Source organism: Musa acuminata, chromosome BXJ1-9 (genome assembly GCF_036884655.1).
Source record: "Musa acuminata AAA Group cultivar baxijiao chromosome BXJ1-9, Cavendish_Baxijiao_AAA, whole genome shotgun sequence".
NCBI classification, from domain to species: domain Eukaryota; kingdom Viridiplantae; phylum Streptophyta; class Magnoliopsida; order Zingiberales; family Musaceae; genus Musa; species Musa acuminata.
The window spans coordinates 18252602-18258652 of record NC_088335.1 but is presented as its reverse complement, the minus strand read 5'-3'; positions in this window follow the sequence as shown (position 1 = coordinate 18258652).

Below are 6051 nucleotides of genomic sequence, written 5' to 3'. Positions count from 1 at the left end.
CGTCCTATTCTTCAGTGTATCATCCTCTCTTGTGGCTTGTTGTCCAATCGGCGATTGACCTCCGCAACCCCGATATCCCTGGTGCAATCCCGCTCTCCTTGGCCCGATGCCCGACGTTCGAAGCCTTCTGCCGTCCAATATCCTGACGTGATCTCCTCCAGCGCTACGTCAATTTCTCCTGCGTTAACTGTCTAATCCTGATCGAGTAGTCCTGCATCACTCAAAATACAGTTAAACATCTAAACACAATCAATTAGTTTCATCATCAAAATCCGAGATTCAACACAAACTACACCCAAAAAAACCACAAAACAAACCTAAACCGCAGCCTACATCTACCAATCCACCAACCCTTTCAACAATCACTTCTCTCAACCTATACATGCCTTTAACCCATCCACAAAAGAGAGATCTTAACATCACAGATTTGGAGTCATATACTATGGCATCTGAGGAGGCAATCAATGCTAAATTTGAAGCCTTTGAGGCATGAATGGAGGATAAGATTCGGACTCTCCTTACCGAATTCAGTTTGGGCCGACCACCAAGCCCGAAGAAATCACATCAAGGAGAGAGCTCTAACCAATCACATCATGCCCAAAGAGATGACTTCCAAGAGAGGGGATGCTCTATGACTGACCCCACCTATTCGCGCATGAGAGTGGACTTTCCTAGATGGGAAGAAGTAGACCCAATTGGTTGGATCTCGCGCGCGGAGCGATATTTTCGGTACCATAAAACTGCGGATGCATCCATGGTGGAAATTGCAGCTATACATCTTGAAGGGGATGCCATACAATGGTTTGACTGGTTTTAACACACTTATGGAGTCTTTTCATGGCGACAATTCAAAGAAGGACTACTGATCTGCTTCGGACCAACTTATTACGAGAACATTGACGGACAACTAGCAAAGATCCGACAAACCTTCACCATTCAGGTGTACCAAACCAGGTTTGAAAGGTTATCTAATCAAACTCATGATTGGTCTGAAAAACAGCTATTGGGGACCTTTATTGAGGGCTGAAAGCCGGAGATCCGGGGAGAAGTTAAGGCGCGACAACCATACATGCTTATGGCAGCCATCTCTTTCGCACGACTTCAAGAGGAGCGATTGAATCATGAAGCCTGGAGGACTAGGATCACTCCTCGACCTACAATACTAAAGCCCTCAGCCCCCTCTACTATCAACCGAGTCCCTGCACCGAAAAGGTTAACAAGAGAAGAACTTCTGGAGTGATCTGCGAAGGGGTTATGTTGGCATTGTGACGAGCCGTGGAGCCACGAGCATCGCTGTAGAAAAGGGAGACTTCTTATGATTGAACCAGTAGAAGAAGAGGTCATTGAACATCTAGAAGAGAGCCTTGAATATGAAATAAAAGATATGGAAGAAGAGCCACAACCGACCGACATTATGGTACACGCACTAGCCGGCTACTCAAACCCGCAAACGATGAAAGTTGGAGGCCTTCTCAAACAACAGCCGATTACTGTTCTCATCGACACGGGCAGCACTAATAACTTCCTAAATAGTAAGGTTGCTGCTCAGATGGCACTGCATATTGAAGGTTGCAGCAAGTTCGATGTAAAGGTGGCCGACGGTAGAATCCTAAAGTGCAGCCAAAGATGCCTGCAGGTGAAACTATTACTGCAAGACCAAGAAATTATCACTGATTTCTTCCTCCTACCACTTGATGACTATGAGGCAGTGCTTGGTATAGAATGGCTGACTACACTAGGTGATGTCTCTTGGAACATTTCTAAATTAATTATGAAATTCTATTGTAAGGGCAAACAGATCATCCTACGTGGGAAGCGAGGAAGCAACGTTACCACTGTTTCGACCCAACGAATGGAGAAAGTTTTACACAAGGTAAATAGTGGCTTTTTGATGCACCTCCAACAGTAACCAGAGGGGAAGAAAAATAGAAATTGAAGATCAAAATCTTGCCCAATTGCTTACTGAATTTGCTGATATTTTTGCTGAACCATGCGGTCTTCCTCCTTCTCGACAACATGACCATCGAAATCCAATCCTTCCAGGCAAGCCACCAACGAACACTCGACCGTACTAATATCCACACCTCCAAAAAGATGAAATTAAAAAGATCGTAAAGGAGATGCTTGAAACAGGGGTGATTTGGCCAAGTTGTAGCCCCTATTCCTCACCAGTGCTACTTGTACGCAAGAAGGACGGAACTTGGCGGATGTGCATCGACTACCGAGCTTTAAATGGCATCACCGTCAAGGACAAGTACCCAATACCAGTGATGGATGAACTTCTTGATGAATTAAAAGGAGCTCGAGTCTTCACGAAGTTGGACCTCCGATCCGGTTAACACTAAATTCGGGTATGTGAAGATGACATTCCAAAAACTGCATTCTGCACACATGATGGTCATTATGAATTCTTGGTAATGCCTTTTGGACTCACTAATGCTCCTTCAACCTTTCAAAGTCTTATAAACGATATTTTTTGGAGCTTTCTTCATAAATTTGTGCTAGTATTTTTCGATGATATTCTCATTTACAACCCTTCTCTTGAGACTCACTTTCAGCATTTACGGATTGTTCTGACGATCCTTCGGGAGAATACTCTTTTTGTTAAGCAACTAAAGTGCAGCTTTATCCAGCAAAAAGTAGAGTACCTTGGGCACATAATATCAGAAGAAGGAGTGGCGGTAGACCCAACAAAAATTGAGATAATGCAAGGCTGGCCGAAACCTACAAACGTGAAATTACTATGTGGGTTCCTTGGACTAACAGGCTACTACCAAAAATTTGTTAAGGACTGTGGGAAGATCAGTGCACCACTCACTTCTCTACTGAAAAAAGATGCTTTCCAATGGTCGGACAAAGCCTCTGCTGTCTTCGACAAACTTAAGGTAGCCATGACAACGACGCCGGTGCTAGCTCTACCAGATTTCAACTGACCCTTCATCATTGAGACCGACGCAACTGGAGTCGGAATTGGAGCCATTCTCATGCAAGATGGTCGACCACTCACATACACTAGCAAGGCATTATCTCCCTCCCATCAAAACATGTCAGTATATGATAAGGAGATGCTCGCCATTGTACATGTAGTAATGAGGTGGAGACCCTATTTGATCGGCCGACGATTTCAAATTAAAACCGACCATAAAAGCCTCAAGTATTTTTTGGAGCAAAATATATCATCCCCTGAGCAACAAAAATGGGTAACCAAACTTTTTGGATTTGATTATGAAATTATTTACAAAAAGGGGAAAGAAAACGTTGTTGTAGATGCACTCTCACAGCTAAGGTTTCAGCCATCTCCCTTCCTACCACCGGTCTCCTCGAGGATATTAGAGAAGAATGGAAGAAGGATCCAGAGATCAGCAATATCATAAAAAAATTGGAGGAGGATCCAAGTGCAATAGCCCACTACACTTGGGATTCGAGGGATCTACGCTACAAAGGTCGCATTGTGCTTATACCTGACTCCCCTTGCATCACAATTATTTTGCATGAAATGCACTCCATACCTTCAGTAGGGCACTCTGGATTCCTAAGAACCTACAAAAGAGTGAAGCAAAATTTTTATTGGAGAGGATGAAAAAAATTATTGTTGAATATGTGGCACAATGTGATGTATGTCAACAGCACAAGGGTGAAATTGTGGCAAATCCAGGGAAACTACAACCACTACCTATACCGGACTCGGTGTGGACTGACATCTCCATAGACTTCATTGAAGGGCTGCCACTTGCCAAAGGTAAAAGCACAATTCTCGTGGTGGTTGATCGACTTACGAAATATGCTCATTTTTGTGCTATGAGAAGTCCCTACACTACTACTAGTATTGCCCAAGTTTTCATAGAAAATATTGTTAAACTGCACGAGATGCCAAGGTTCATTGTAAGTGATCATGATAGGATATTCACTAGTAAATTTTGGACCGAGTTATTCCAGTTACAAGGCACCAAACTCAAGATGAGCACAGCATATCATCCATAAACTGACGGCCAAACAGAGGTGGTAAACAGGTGTTTAAAGATGTACCTTCGATGTTTCGCTAGCGATCGACCAAAAGAGTGGGCAAAATGGCTTCTTTGGGCCGAATGGTGGTATAATACTACATATCATTTCATCTATAAAATGTGCCCCTTATGAAGCATTGTATGGTCGACCGGCCCCTATGATTCCAAAGTATGTAATTAGCTCGGCCAAGGTAGATCAGGTTGAACAAGAATTGATTGATAGGGACAAACTCCTACAATTGTTAAAAGATAATCTCTCTACAGCTCAAGCTAGAATGAAGCAGCAAGCCGACACACGACGAAGCGAAAGAGAATTTTCAGTAGGAGATTGGGTTTATCTTTGCCTACAACCATACAAGCAACTCTCCATCAACACTCGAGCCTCCATGAAGCTATCTCCATGATTTTTTGGGCCCTATCAGATCACAGAGTGTATTGGAGCAGTGGCGTATAGACTTAAATTACCTGAGGATGCCAAAATTCATCCTGTCTTCCACGTGTCATGCCTGAAGCCCAAATTGGGAGAACACGAGTCACCCCAGATCCAACTGCCCAACACTACTGAGGATGGAGTTATTCATGCTCAACCACAAGCCATCCTCGATCGTAAGATCGTGAAGCATCACCGACGTCCCTCTACTGAAGTACTAGTGCATTGGAATAATTTACCACTTGAAGACACCACATGGGAAACATATGAGGAGCTGAAGACCCGGTTCCCTGAGTTCATGGAATCTCAGCCTTAAGGACAAGGCTAATTTGAAGAGGGCGGGTCTGTTAGGACTCTAGCTAGAAGAGTCCTAATTGAGAAGGACATTCATGTAAAACCTACCTAAGCCGACCCCTATTAAAGAGATGAAGAGGCCGGCTAGGGTTAGGAGGTTTTTTCTTAGAGAAGAATTAGGAGTTGTAAGGGAATAGGAGTCTTGAGTAGGAGTCCTATTAGGAGTTGGTTAGAAATAAGAGTCTTAAGTAGGAGTCCTATTAGGAGTTAGGGTTTAGAAGCCCTATAAATATACATGTATTCCTCCTCTTTTCTTAAGCAATAGATGAATCTTTTCTGCAGCCATTGAGCAGCAACTTGGAGGGAGGAACCCCTGTAGAGTTCCAAGGAGGTCGATCCTCTAAAGAGATCAACCCCAATTTTAGAATCTGCAAGGGTTCTAACAGTATGCCATTGTTTTCTTAGTCAAAACCGTGCATTATCGTTTAAACTCGAAAAACAAGATTTATCATAAAAATCATCAAGATCAAAAGTGTAACCCATAATTCCAAAACATAAGATTTCAAATCATTATTACTTCAAATCCTCATGCATGATACCAAACCTTTTGACATTTTCATTATATTATTACATCATTATGCATCATTAAATCATCAAGCATGATTTTATTAAACATAAAGCATCTTCAATCAAAATTGAAAAGCAATATGAAAATCATTAATATACACATTATTGCTTCTTAAAAACATACATAGGATTAATCTCATTAGGTGTATAAGCATTAGATTTAAATCTAATATTTTGTTCCTTTATCATAAAGAAATACAATTGTCATGAATAATTTTTTTAATTTTCTTCAAAAACACTAAAAAAAAGTTATTAAGGCGTTGAAATGCATCAAGTAATTTCATAGTAAACTAAGGAGGTTTTGGTTACCTCGTCGTTGAAAGTCATTAAGGCATAGTTCGCCACCTTGTCTTTGTTGGTTTGCTTCTCGTCTTCGGATAAGCTTGATTCGTCCTAAGCGACCTTGAATACTTTTTTCTTTTTTGGTAGCTTCTTATTTTTAAGTTTATTTTTATTCTTTGATTCTTATTTTAGGAAACTTTTTAAGCTTTCTTGCGAGAAGTTTAAGGTCATCATCATCATCACTTGAGTTTTCACTCAAGTGATATTCTATTATTCGAAGTGTCAAATCCTTCATGTTCTTTGGAAGGTTATTATCATGTTTATCAAGTTCATCAAGTGCCTTACATATCATTTCATAGGTCATCAAAGACCCAATAAGTTCTTCAATCGGAAAGTGGTTCAAGTTCTTTGATT